The 15177-nt window shown below is 43.7% G+C and overlaps 1 protein-coding gene across 1 annotated transcript in view; it reads left to right on the plus strand.

Annotated features, from left to right (window-relative positions):
- Positions 1-186: 186 nt before the first annotated feature.
- IRF6 (interferon regulatory factor 6) overlaps positions 187-15177 on the plus strand; it is a 39775-nt gene continuing 24784 nt past the window's right edge. The window contains exon 1 of the mRNA XM_058701838.1: positions 187-344. The gene's annotated coding sequence lies outside the window, so the exon portion shown is untranslated. The remainder of the gene's footprint in view (positions 345-15177) is intronic.

The following is a 15177-nucleotide window of genomic DNA, read 5'->3' on the forward strand; positions in this document are numbered from 1 at the left end:
GTCTCAAAACTGAACTTGGACAAAGGGGATGGAAAAATTTTTTTAAGGTGGTGTGAACATTCTATATCTTGATGGGGGCAGTCGTTACGTCTTGTATACAATTACAAAAATTGTCCAGTTAAAATTGGTGAGGTTTTTAAAAAATGTTTATTTATTTTTGACAGAGAGACAGAGCATGAGTGGGGGAGGGGGCAGAGAGCGAGGGAGACACAGAATCTGAAGCCGTCTCCAGGATCCCAGCTGTCCGCACAGAGCCCCACACAGCGCTCGAACTCACAGACCGTGAGATCATGACCTGAGCGGAACTGGGACACTCAGCCGACTGAGCCACCCAGGCGCCTCTGGTGAGTTTTAATGTATGTAAATAATAACCTCAATAAATAAGCAGAAGGAAGCACAAAACAAAACTAGACTCTGTACTTCAGCAACAGGCACAGGTGTGCGGGGCTTCTGGAATTCACGGGATAAATATGGCAACTCTTTTTCCCCTAATAATAATATAATATCATGTTCTAGAAGAACAAAGTGATTAATCAGAGATTGCAGAATTCATCTGAATATTTAAGGTAAAATGGGAGCCATCAAAGAGAGTGTTCCCTTGGCTCTGCTATTAGGGGTGCTTCTGTGGGAACATTTGAGCTTTCACTGATATCATGTCTCCCATGGGGAAATTGTACTAGAACTACTAGAATCCTATTCTTGGTTCTAGTGACCATCTACTGCTCCCAGTTAGATTCTGGGAGGTTGGCATTGGGTAGGGAGGGCAGGGGAAGGCCTATCAAGAAAATGTGCAAACAGCCAGTGGTGGCCCAGCAGCTGGCCCAGCCAAGGAAACCATAAACAAACACATCTGTCTTCTGTCTAATTTGAAGATAAAAAGGTATACTTATGTCAACAAAAGGCTGTTTGCAAAATGTCATCATATATTTTAAGGCACTGACCACAGTATAATCTGACTGTAACAATAAAGTCATACTTTATTTTCCCTCCCACCCTGTCCGGAGTGCTCCAGCTTCTCTCCCCAGCGGCAACCAGTTCCTTGGTGTTCTTCCAGAGATCTTCTATAAAAAGCTATACTCTTGAGCACTTGAGATGACTCCTTACTGTCTCCTGGTTTCCATGTCCTTGTGGTCTTGTGGACAGGTCTAGACTGTTCTCAGGTTCAGGCAAAACTGTGCCTCGCCCCACCCAAACAGTCTCACCGCTGGCTCACTAGACAAGGAAAAAAGACTCCTTCTTCTCCTATAAGTATTTATACTAGCCTTTAACAACATAAAAAGGGACCCTGAGAATCCAAAATTTAAACATTTTTTTCACGCCTTCAGTGAAAATTCTCCTAGTAAAAACCCACACAAAGATGCATGAGCCAAATAGTGAAGGATGTGGAAAAATCCTAATGAAGTCCAAATTTGTTCTCCTTTCTTCCCATACTCAGCCCTTACTTTTCCCTCCTCCAAGGTTTTCTTTAATGTTTATCTGCGGGCATTCGGTATTTTCAGAGGTAAAGACAGCCCAGGAAATAATCTTTTAACTGTGTGCTGAGATATTAATGGATTAATGTAACTGTTCCCAGGATATTTGCAATTCCCCAGACTCCCTAGGAGAATGATCTCAAAAGGTGGGAGAGAAGTGGCTGTCCCTTAGGACAAGAATATCAGAATATTCAGGAAGGTTAACACCTTTAGAAGAAAAAAACTTATTCTTTGGAAAATTTCAAATATATACAAAAGCAGACAAAATGGTATAATGCACTCACACGTACCCCATAACTCAGCTTCAACAATCGCCAACACAAGGCCATCTTATTTCATACATGCACCCAACCATTGTCCCTGACCTCCCTCACCCCCCCATGATTTTTGAAACAAATCCCAGACATCATATTATTTCATCTGTAAATATTGTCGTATGCATTTTGACAAGTTAAGGATTCTTTTCTTTAAAAATAGCCATAATAGAGGCGCCTGGGTGGCTCAGTCGGTTGAGCGTCGGACTTTGGCTCAGGTCATGATCTCGCGGTCCGTGAGTTTGAGCCCCGCATCAGGCTCTGTGCTGACAGCTCAGAGCCTGGAACCTGCTTCAGATTCTGTGTCTCCCTCTCTCTCTACCCCTCCCCTGCTCACACTCTGTCTCTCTTTGTCTCTCAATAATAAATGTCAAAAAAATTTTTTTAATAAAATATTAAAATAGCCATAATGGCATTTCACCTAAAAATGACAACACTTATTTAATAACATCGTGTATCTAGTTGGTGTTCAAATTTTTCATTGTTTCATAAATGTCATCCTGTTTTTCTTTACACTTTCTTGGCTTAAGGTCTTCTGCTGTTCTCTATATTTCTTGCAGATAGGTTGCTGGACTTAGAACTTTGATCAGACTTCATTATAGTTAGTGTTTTATGCTTCCTACAGGAGGCATATAATGTGATTTTCTGTTATTTGTGATGCTACCAGCCATTGGTGCTTAATGTCTCAATTCATTAATTCATTAGAGGTTGCATTCCAGTTCTATCACAGGGGTGATATCCTAGTTCTGTTATTTCTTCCTCACTCCCTTGCTGAACTATCTCTATGAAGACGGACTTCTCCCTTATCGAAATTTTGGTGACCCAGTGGTACAGTTTCTATAGGAAAGGCAGAATAAATGGTTGATTCCCTCCCTTCATTTACAAATTTTCAACACAAGGAGTCAATTCTCTGTTTTCCAATGGTAATTAGTCAAGTTTTTGTTTTATTTTTAGTACCATTATGAACTCATGGAATTATACAAATTGATGTGTTTTAATCGCTTGCGTATATTATGGTGTATATTGTTTGAAAGAGATTATTTGATATATAACTATATATTTTAAGAGACAAATAAACAAACCACTTTCTAATGCAAACTACAAAAAGTTAGCAGAGGTCTATCTCAGATTCTCAGTGGGGTGGGTGTGGAAATTAGGGATGTACGATTTGAAGCTATAGATTAGATACTGAAGATATTTGAATGCTGCAACTAATGTGATAACTTATGTAATAGCAAGGACACATGGATTCAAGATACATTGATAGGGAGCCATATGTAATGCAAAGGTATGCCTTTCTAATGATGGAAGTTCAGACATCTCAACTACTTATTTGGGAGGGCTCTGGGGAAAGTTCTTATGCACACCCACACATTTATCTCCTCTCCTCTAGAGGGCTTAAATCAGATAGTTTCCTACACACAAGACCAGCTTCTCCACCACATGTATACGCATGCATCTATATACACCCCAAAGCATTCCAGCCTCTCCCTGAGAATGCTGGTAGAAATTAGTATCTCACTACCCTTATAATAAAATGAGTTTATTCATTAAAAAATACATAGACTAGACACCACATGCCAGGTCTATGCTAGCAGCTGAGGCTAGGAGAAAGAATATGGTCCATGCTGGTCTCTTAAAGGAGTTTGCAGTCTGGTTTAGGTATGGATAAGTATGCAGATTATGATTGCAATACTCTGTGATAAATGCTGAACCAAGAAATGCTGATGCCCAGGAAGCAGCCAGGATGTTGTTTTAGGACCAGGGTGGGGTTTGGGGCCGGGGTGGGTCTGCTACCATTGAGCATTTGTCCGTCAGTCACATTCATTGACCATTAGGATTGAATTCCAAATTGATCTAGATTCTAGATCTTAGGCTGTATGAGTTGTTTCGGCCGACTTCATGGACAGCGTGTGTGTGTGTGTGTGTGTGTGTGTGTGTGTGTTTAAGACAGGATATGAAGGATATAGGACAACAGGAAATTAGAAACCTGTGTAGTCATCGGATTCCACAGCATTTATTGTGTATGGAGCAATACATTTTCAAGGTGGAGCACATTTTAGAAAATGCGATTATGTGTGAGAAAAGAAAAGCTTTGTAATGCACTTAAGTGTACGTAGAAATATAAAATATTGATATATATAGTTCCTACCCTTTCTGTTCATCTGTACCCATAACAAGTTCCCATTGTCAAACCCAGAGCCTGGAAGATAATGACTTTTAATAAATATGTTTCCTCAGGTTTGTTAGAGATTCATTTATATTAGGTCAAGACTAAAAATGAAATACTTTATCAGATTATATTAATCTGATTGAGATGGAACCTAAAATGCTATGCTAGAGGGGAGAAAGCTTTACATATCCTCTTCTAGCGGAATATTGGTACAACTATACTCTATTTTTCATATTTTGGGGCAGGGCTCTGCATGCACACATTCACTCATTTATCAAACATTTACTAAACAGTTGCTGTATTCCAGGCATGATGCTGGGCATCAAGGATTTTATTTTATTTTATTTTATTTTATTTTATTTTATTTTATTTTATTATTTTATTTTATTTTATTTTATTTATTTTATTTTTAATATAGTTTATTGTCAAGTTGACTGACATACTGTGTATACAGTGTGCTCTTGGTTTTGGGGGTAGATTCCTGTGATTCACTGCTTACATACAACACCCAGTGCTCATCCCAACAAGTGCCCTCCTCAATGCCCATCACCCATTTTCCCCTCCTCCCTGCCCCCCCCATCAACCCTCAGTTTGTTCTCTGTATTTAAGAGTCTCTTATAGTTTGCCTCCCTCCCTCTCTGTTTGTAACTATTTTCCCCCTCTCCTTCCCCCATGGTCTTCTGTTAAGTTTCTCAAGTTCCACATATGAGTGAAAACATATAGTATCTGTCTTTCTCTGACTGACTTATTTCATTTAGCATAATACACTCCAGTTAGACATCAAGGATTTTAAAAGCTCCAACCTCAGACTTTTCCCTTGAAGATCTCATAGTCTAACTAGAGAGACAAAGCAATTAAGTAATTGCATCATCATGGACTAAAATCTATATTAGGAAGTACCTGGCTGGCTCAGTTGGAAAAGCGTGTGACTCTTGATCTTGGGATCATGAGTTTGAGCCCTATGTTGGGTGTGGAGACTACTTAAATAAATAAAGCTTTAAAAAAATAAAATAAAATCTGTATTAGAAGGATGTAGAAGGGGTTCTAGGAACCCAGAGGATAAAGAAACTCATTCTTCTGTGGAGGGAAGGGAGAGGGTCATGGGGAGCTGCACAGAGGCTATGCTGAGTCAGGGTTTCCCAGGTGAACAGTAGGGAAAGAATATTCCATGGAGACGGAATAACACGAGTAAAGGTGTAAAGATGTGTTTGGAAAACTGCAAGCCCATGTTGCTGGGGTGCATCGTTGAGAGAGGAGTAGTTGGTGAGGCCAACAGGGAAGGTGGCAGTCCATTAAAGGCCTTGGACGTCTTGCTGGGGGGTTTAGGCCCAACCCCACACAAGCTGAGAAGCCATTAAAGCATTTCAGGCAAGGGGATTATGTGATCAGATTGGGACTTCAGAGAAATCATAATGTTTGGTGTAGGGGACAAGGGTATTAAATCTTCCTTTTTGATGCCTCCCCTAAGCAGTTATTTTGCTATCCATGCTGCCCACTAAGACTTTGGAGACTTTTTCATATTTTTACCAAATACTTCCTTACACTTCTCAACATTTTTGAAACTAGCATCTCAAATGTCCCCGATAGAAGCATCCTAAGTAGAGACTATCGTGAAGTAGGTTTATGAAATCCACACCCACCCATGCTGGTCCCTGTGCAGGGCCTTGTTACAACACAAGGGCATCCACTGGGCCAACCTAAGGGTGTTGCTCCCCACAGCTGTTAACTTCTTCTGTTCTGCCTTTTTGGCCTCAGAGATCCTGCACCCATGTATCTAACAAAAAAAGGTCATTTGATTCACATGTGCTTGAGAATTTTATTAGACATCCAAGCAGAGAGATCCAAGAGGTAGTCAGAGATGTGTGCATATCTGTGCTTCCCGGGAGAGATCCAAGATGCCAGGAGGCCCAAGCACATCTGTGAGTGGTCAGCATACGAATAAGACAGAATTACATCACCTAGTGTAAATACAGAGAATGGGTCTGAGAACTGAGCCCTCAGGCCCTGCAAATTTAAGAGGCTGGGGGTGGGGGTCGCTGTTGAGGAAGAACAAGCAAGGTGACTGAGAAGGAGCAGCCACTGGAGAAGGAGGAAAGCTGATACTTTCTTCCATTTACTGACTGATCCTTCTCAGGAAAGGTAGGTTTACAAAGAGGATTAAAAAACAAAAAAGAGGCTAAGACTGTGGATACTGGATTTAGATGGACTGGATTCAAATCTCAGTCATATATTAAGTACTAAATGAGTTTACACTTTATATGTGTCACTGGGTCCAGTATATCACTAGGAGGGTATCTGCTTGTTGAGTAATCATTGTGACCACTGCACTCTGGGGATATACTGAGTGCCAAGGCAATTCATGTGAAAGAATCAAACAAAAGCCCTAGCTTCAGGGAGCTCACAGTCCAGAGGGAAGGGGCAGCCCTCAAAGTCATTCTCCATGACATCACAACATGATCAATTCTTTAATGAAACTATGAGCCATGCACTGGGAGAGCAGAAAAGGGGAATGATTAATCCAGCCTGTGATAGCCTGACTTAAAGGTGATGCATTTTTTTATCATTTGTCTTTTACATGTCAAGTTGCCCGAGAAAATCTTGACTCTTCTACCGCCAGTCCATCTATGTGACAATTTATGAGAATTTTTTTTTTCTTTTGGAAAGAAGAAGCATAGATTGTGGGCACAGATTGTGGTCCTACTTTTTGACAAATGAAGAATTACCATCTTGAATGAAATTGAATCCATAATTGCCTATTAGTCTAAATCAACAGCAGCTGCTCTTATGTTTTCCCACATTTGACTGTTACCCCAGTGTAGCACTCACATCACAGGCTAAACTGGGGAGCTGTCACATCTGGTGTGGTAGGCTTCAGTGATCTCAGTCTTTTTCCTTGGCTGATGATTTACCTTCCATTTAGGGGGGGGGGGGCAGATGGTTTCTTCAAATAGGGAAGCCCCAATAAACATTGGCCTTTCTCAGATTTAACAGCCATACATTTCTCATGAACAAGATTTCTAGCATCTTTGTGTGCTTTTTATTACTCTTTGCTTTCTTCTCTATGCATTCATTCTGGTTAAAACTGAAAGCTTTAGACCTAAAATTTGTAACTGAAGATGTCCTTCCATGAATTTATTGTAAAGTCTTGCAGTGAAAAGTCCACCAGGGCAGATTGCAGAGCTGTTTGCAGCTCAGTGTTGAGCACAGTGGACTCTTCTACCCTTCTTCTGCAAACTTGTAGGTCCTCCAGTTCTGCCTGAAGACAGGGCTGGAGTTTGAGAGCCAGATGAATGTTTGGATCACTGCATCCTCCAATCCTAACGTAACTGTAACAGCAATCCTTCTGGAGGTAGCGTGGATGATGGTGAATGTATTTGGGATAAGACAGATTCCATTGGAAAGGGAAAGGAAGGTAGCATGGGTAAGGGTTGAGCATTGGTAGCTGAGATCCAAGGAGGAATTTTTTTCAACCGCCCAGGAATATACCCTGAAATCACTCTTTGCTCTTCAGAAAACAAAAAGACCTTGAAAATCATTAAAAGAAAAGAAAGAGAACTGTATTCTTGATTTTAAAATGAAGGATACTCTACCCTTTTCTTTTAGGAAAGATAGATTTGTTTCTTAAGTATATTACTTGAAGAGCAATCATTCTTCAAAGTTGTTCCTGTGCTTCAGCCTTTACCTAAAAGAAGGAATTTCTTTTAATATAGGAATCCCAGTGATGCTGAGGACAACGGACTGAATGTTTGTATCCCCCCAAAATTCATATGTTGAAATCCTAACCCCCAAGGTAATAGTATTTGGAGGTAGGGCCTCTGGGAAATGATTAGTTCATAAAGGTGGAGCTCTCATGATGGAATTTGTGCCCTTATAAAAGGGACTCCACAGAGCTCCCTCATCCTTTCCACCATGTAAGGACAAAGCAAAAAGATGGCCAAGAAGAACCAGGAAGCCGGCTGTCATCAAACTCCGTATCTGCCAGTGCCATGATCTTGGACATCCCAGTCTCAGAACTGTGAGAAAAAGATTTCTGTTTATGGTATTCTGTTATAACAGCTCAAACAGACTAAGACATCAAGCTTCTACACACGTACGTTAGCGGGAAGTGCAGTCTTCCCCCTGATTTGGCCAAATCTCTCAACAGTGCAAACACAACCCAAAGGGTCAGTCCTGGTTACACTGATGTTAAGCGGTCACTGCTGAGGACTAGCTGTGTTCCAGGGGGCAAGAGCAGACATTCTTCTCTGCCTTCCCCTTCCCTGACCTTGGCTGCCCCAATTTGTTACAGTCAGCCTTAGGCATGCCATGCCAGAGTTAGCTAGCTCCCAATGGTGTAGCCCTTCAGCAGATAGCCACTTCCCCAGGGACTCCCGCAGTGTCAAGCTGGTTGGGTTGGAAGGAGGCTCCAACATCAGCCTCATGTTGTTCTCAGAGTCAGATCTCCCCTCTGATGGGCTCTAGGCCCTTGGACACCAGTCCCGATTCTCCCCTGTCATGGTGAACACCATTTCAGCAGCCTAATCGCAACTGTCTGTCATTGAGCCCCTGTCAAGATACCCTAAGTTCATCTGACATGTTCTGCTGACTCTGAATCTCAAAGAGACTAGATCAATAATAATGAGCTGTTATTGTTGTTGAGCATTATTTACTCTCTAAGTGCAAGTTCCTATTAAATTAAATGGAATGAAACAGGAAGGGTGAGGAGGAGTTGGCTCTGCCGTCCCAGATGAGTATATGTGTGTGTGTGTGTGTGTGTGTGTGCATGCATGTGTGTGTGCATGCATGCGTGTGTACACGTGTACGGTGGGGAAAGGAGCTGGTTATAATGACCAGGCCCTGAGGGCATATTCTTCTGGAGTCCAGGATTCTTCTTTGTTCTGATTTCCTAAGGAGCCTAGGGTAAGGCCGATACAAAGGTATTGAAGACAGATTTTGGGTGATGGGGAAATTTTATAACATCTCACCAATTTGCCATCATCAGTCTACAGTCTAAAATTCTTGAACTTACAGATAGTTTGGACAGTTGGGCAGTTTGCACTGCCAACAGTAACCATATCGGACGCTTCTGTAAGTTTTGACACTCACATAACAGGTCAGAGACGAGTCATACGTTGGTATGCAAGGAAACCCAAAAGCTGTTTAGAGCCCTGGGAATCCAGAGACAGACAGAGATGTTTCTTTGGCCTAGCACAGACAGATTCATTTGGCACAATTAGTAATGCTGAGCACCTCCTCTATGCTAAACTTTAGAGAAGGAAATGCTGTGGCTCCTTCTGTGGAAGAGATGATTGCCTCCCTGGGGACAGCAGGAGGATGCAATCCTAGAAACAGTTAAGACCACAGACTCTGTTCAGGGCCTCTGGGCCTGGCCTTTAGCTGCCCTGGCTATCATTGTGTGACCAGCTACCTCTGCAGGGAAATGCTTACGTGTCCTCCCACATAGTCACTCTGCACAGTGGCAACTGATTCTTTGAATCAGGGAAGAGTTTGCTCCCAGTCATCAGGGCATTTGGGTTGAGAGAGGCAGCTGACATCCCTTCTGTCTTGTCCAGGACTCGGGTAGAAATAGTAGCTTTCAGCTTTATCATTCACCAAGTGTTTTCAACCCAGGAAGGTAGGCACAGACGTGTCCCAGGAGAGGGTGGCTACTGTGCCCAGAAAGGTGGATCCCTTGTCGTGGTGATGAATCATCTGAAAAGGTAAAAGCAAAACAAAACCAGAAACAAAAACCAAGTCTAAGTCAAGGTGGGTGGTACTGGGGACCGGGGCTGGCAGGGACATCTACCCTAATGCTGGATTAGAAGAGGTTGGCCTTCTCCTGGGAGAGCGAGGTAGGTATTTCTTACAAGAAGTGAGGTCCCCCAGTTTTCCACAGGGCTATGGGAAAAATTGCTTGTAATTATGTTAATTACAACAACAGAGCTCTTCACTTCTCAGGAGGGCTTTTCATCTTCAAAGGGGCTCCAGGATGGAGCATTAATACTTGACATGAAAGTCTTTGGAGTTTCAGAACTGAAGGCAGAGGGGCCCTAGCTATGTGGGGGCTGGGGCACGGGCGCTGTCTTGGAATGCCAATGCCCAAGGAATTCTCTTGCTGTAAGGTGGGGATCAGGTTAAAGCAGGGATACATGCCAGAAACTGGCCCTCATCTCACTGAAATTGGAGGGGCAGAGGGACTGAAGTGTCACCTCACTCCCCTATACTGGGACTCCCCGTTAAATTTGAATTTCAGATAAACACTAAATGCACAAATGCACTACACAATTTGCTTATACACGCCCACACACAGCAAGTGTCATCAGAGGCTGGGCTTCCTACCTGATAGACACCTACCAGAGAGGTCAGCAAATCCGGGCGTGTTCCCCCCAGGGCCATAGGGAACAAGGGCTCCTCAGACCTGCCCAGACCCAGCCTCTTTCCCACCCCCGTGTGGGAATGCCAGAAAGTCCTCCTTTCAGCTCTGTCAGGGCTAGAACTCAGGGCTGGGCTGCTGGGTCCAGTCCAGCCTCCCCAACTCCTTTATTTACCTTGGATTTGGGATGAAACAGCCTCAGGAGTGGAATGTCTAAAGCGTCCCCTCCCCGCTTCTCTCCCGTCTTTCCTTCTCTGCACCCTGACCTCCACCCCACCACTCTGTAGTTTGAGCGAGACATCTGTGGCCGCCCACCCCCAACTCCCAAAACTGCTGGAATCACAATTCTCCCGTGACAAAAACCAGAGCAAGATGGTCACTGGGCTGAGATGAGCTTCCAGCCTCGGCAGTGGAATCCAGGCTGCCAGGACGGGTCTGGGCCTGAACTAGAAATGCCGGAGGGTTCCTGGGCTGGGCGGGAAGGGGAGACAAGCTGGCACTTGCCACAGCACAGAATAGTAACTGGGAGGTGGCAGTGTCTGCTCTGAAACAGAGCGAAACTCTCAGGGCCTCCAGACACAGGCACACTGGTTCCCAGGCCCCTAAAGCTCCAGAGCTGGCCCCCGGGCTCAGTCAGTTAGGGTCAAGGGCAGAGCATGTTGCCTTCTTCACGCCCCCAGGACAGACAGATGGTCACACACATTTACATCCTGGGATATTACTTCGGCCTGTGGGCACGATTAACATTCCAAAGCTTCGGTTCCCCCTCATGACCTAATGGAAAGGGCACGAAGTCAGTCAGATAGGGCGGGTCAGCTTCCCACTCACCGTTTACCAGCTGAGTGACCTCGGGTAAGACTCTCTTAACAAATTAAATTTTTAAAAATGTCCCCGATGTACTTGAAACTAAAGCCATTTAAGGAAATGGTGGTGGGCAAGATGAACCTGGCCGATTGGCTGGCAGTGCTGTATAGAAGGCAGGGCACTGAGCAGCAGCTGTTCCTTCAAAGTACAAGATGCTGGGAAGATTCCAGAAAAGCTAATATTGGTAAATCACTCTTAGAATCGTATTGGGGTATTGGGGAAGAACAACTTTCCCCTCTGGATTAAACATTTACCCCTCTGGGTAAAACATGCTAGTGTTTCTTTCCCTCCTCATCCTTTCTTAATGAATTAAAAGTACATGAATATATGAACGGAGTATGACACACTCAGTTCATGGGCATCATTCAAATCATGACCTGCACTTCCAGAAGTATGTTGAGCCCTGCACAATAAATGTTTGTTGATTGACTAACTAACCTGTCTGATTAGATGAAAGGGCAGAAGCAAGGATTGATTTCATGTCAACTGAGTAGATCTTAGAAATCCTGCCTCTTATTTTAGAAGCTTCAAAGATTAGTGTTTTATTTCCCCAAATCCCCACTCACTGGCTCTCCTATTTTGTTACCTCCTTCCATTTCTATTTATGCAGCAGCGATGCCCGGCTCTGCAGATAATGTTTTGTAACTAGTGAACTAGAACAGCAAGAGCGTTGAAGCTACTTGGCTATGCTAAGGGATTTGTCAGCCAGGCACCTGGCCAGGGAAGGCCTGGTGGGTCCTTCCTTGGATTTGAAAGGCCAAGGAGAGAAGCTGCTACTGTTAGCAGCCCAACGTTATGCAGATGTCACTGTGCTGGGGAGGGACAGGTGGTGTGTGGGCTGCCTCGTCTCTAATTCCTAGGTCTGAACAAAATAAGGGAAAAAACAGTCCCAACAGAGTGGGATCGGAAGTATCCCAGGGGAGTTAAAACCAGGTAGCGCCATACATGAGACTTTGGTAACAAGTGGGAACAGCCCTGGGATAGGGGGTGGTGTAAGGGACAGATGAAGAACTGTTTCTACTCTTAATTGATCTCTCCTATGAGTCATTTTATCTCATTTGAAGTTCAGAGATTTGCTCCTGAGCCAGAGTATGGCCACTTCCCGTGTGATCTATTATCCTCGATGAGCCTCAGTTTCCTAAAGTGTAAGGGGGAATACTAATACCTAACCCCTACGTATGCACGGAATAAATATGTATTGAACACTTACTGTGTGCCAGGACCTGTGCCAAGTTCTCTGCTGAGAACACGGTGGAAACAAGACAAAGTCCCTATCTTCCTGGAACTCATTTATACTCCAGGGCAGAACCCCCCCAAATAGCAGCTCCCATGGAGTGTTTTATATGGCTCATGTAATTAAATTTGTTTCTTTAAATGTGTTGCAAACGTATACAAAGTTTTACATAAAGTCTAGATTTCCCAGTGGCAAGGCTGGGCCTGTCTTTCTGCATGACAACTATCAGCCAGAGCTTAGTGTCTGCTTCCCTTAAAAGGAAAGCATTTTCTCCAGGTAGCCACAGTCTGCACATTTCCAGGCACTCTTGTCTTGCTCAAACTTAAAGAATATTTTTATTTGTTTGTTTAGTTAAAACCTTTCCATCCTCCCTGACTATAAAGAGGTGAAAGCCTGGCTCTTTGATATGACATTCAAGGCCTTTTAGGTCTGTTTCCTGCCTAATTCGTCCCTACAAATACTAAAGCTCCGGCAAATTGAAACCTCCTGACCTTCCCACATGGTACCTCTGACCATTTGCAATGTTATTTTCTCTGCCCAAATGTTTTTTGCTTCTATTTTTCAATCCAGAAAATTGATATTGACCTGTCAGGGTCATTTTAAACATAACTCTCCCCATTTGTTCAGACTTTCTGTGAGGAAGTACCCAGAGAGTCACATGGCGTGGAGACCCTCAAAGATAGAAATGGTCCATTTGAGACCTGAGGGACAGCACTTGTTTTTTTACATCTTACAGTTGGGCCCAGGGACCTTCCCAGTTGGTGACAAGTTGTAAAAAGCCTCAGCTTTCCCAATAAATAGGAACAAAATATAAACATGAAATGAAATAATGTCTGTGAGTGACATCTGATAATATTTCAAAAACCACATTTGACTGGAGTTATTGATGCTTAGTAAGTAATAGCTATTGTTCCTGTTGTCGTAGACAAGTGGTTGGTAATGTCATCGAGAATGGTAGGCCAGCAGCTGTCATGTGTGCTCTGGGAAGAGTCTATGAGGGCTGTAGAGTTGTGAAATGGTTAAGAGATGTGGTTGGAAAAGCAGGCTAGGGTGAGAGAGGGGCCTTCCAATTAGACTCCCTGCTTGGCCTTTCTCTCCATTCTTCCTATCTTAAACACAGCAGCCAGAGCGAAGCTGCAAAACAAGTCACACCTTCTTGCGCTTACTCTAAAGCCCCTAGTGGCTCCCTATCTGCCTTAGAGTAAAAGCTAAAGTCATTACCTCTCACACCTTGTATCCCAACACTTTCCCCTCCCTCCTTGCTCTGTTCCAGCCACTGAACCTCATTCTGACCTCCCTGACCCTCCTTTAATGAGCAAGTACGTGCTTACCTCAGGATCTTTTCATTTGATCACCCCTCTTTCAGGAACCATCTTCCCTCTGCTATCTACACGGCTCCATCCAACACTTTCTTAGATCTCTACTCAAATGTCATCTTCTCCCTAGTTAGTCTATCTAAAATTTTACTTCTTCCCTGCTCCCTCCCCTCCCTAACCTCAGTTGCCTTATTGTTCTCCTTGGAACTTATTACCAACCAATGTGCTTTACTTGCTTCACTTATTTATCTTGGTTATTTTCTGTCTCTCCCCACTAGAATCTAAGTACTATGAGAGCAGAAGTTCTTATGTGTCCTGCTCACTGCTGTATTCCCCAGAACCTAGAACAGAGCCCGGCACATAGTAGATACACAATAAACATGTGTTGGATGAGTGAATAGTGCTTTGATTCAATAAACCTTGGGAAGTCACAGAATGTTTTTGAGCAGGAAAGTGAATGGGGTCAGAGCTCACAAAGGGCTGCAGGATAGATTAGAATGGGGCTGGAAGCTGGTGGATAGGAGGTAGTTACAATAGTAGAAGGACTCATAAGTGAAAGTTTAAACAGAGGGCTTCAGTACCAATAGAAGATGACAATAGGAGGTGGTAAGTTTCATGAGGGCAGGGAATTTGGCATATAGTAGGTGTTCAGTAAATATTTACTGAATGATGAATGAGGGAATGATGCTTGTGTTTTTCATGTGGGATGGCCTCAGGCCTCTGGTCTGGGTCTGTGTGAGGAAAGACCTGAACCTTCTTTGCTCTTGACTCTGGGGTTCTCCTGGCCAGGAGTTACATGAGATCAACACTTAACTCTTACATCGGTATGTACATCTTCCCTTCCTCCCTTCCTGCTAACCCCCCATAGCATGCAGTCACCTTTTAGGCCTCAGCTTAACTCAGACAAATTGGGGTTCAGGCTGTGGGAATTGAGGTGGGGTTCAGGCGGCAGGTTTCTACAGGCAGTGACCAGGTCGAATGAGCTTTTTGAATGCTATACAACTAAAGCCTTAGGTGACGTGGATAAATTAGTGTGGAAATTAGTGTGCCAGTCCAGAGCCCTTCAAGAACATGGAAATCCCTGTGGACATCATCCATACCTTTTCTGCAAAACCACAAGTTAATGGATAGGAGGCTGATCTAGGTTGAGGCTGGGTATGTGGACTGTGTTAAGAGAAAGTTCCCACACTGGACGGGGGGTGGGGGGGGGCTGGAGAGGGTGGAGGGGTGTGAGGTGAGGCTGTTGCTTGGTTAAAGAACCTCTCATTTATACCCTCCCTGGTCTGCCCTTCTCCTCAAAGGAATTATTCACTAGGCTCTGAGATCCACACTTGGACCTTGCCCCTAATCCAGTCAACAGAAATGAAGGGCTTCATATCCTCCCTGCCCCAAGAATAAACATATAGTAACTCGCTTCTGAATTTTCCAGGTTTCTATGAAGTGAATGCCTGG

This window comes from Neofelis nebulosa, chromosome 15 (assembly GCF_028018385.1).
Source record: "Neofelis nebulosa isolate mNeoNeb1 chromosome 15, mNeoNeb1.pri, whole genome shotgun sequence".
NCBI classification, from domain to species: Eukaryota; Metazoa; Chordata; class Mammalia; order Carnivora; family Felidae; genus Neofelis; species Neofelis nebulosa.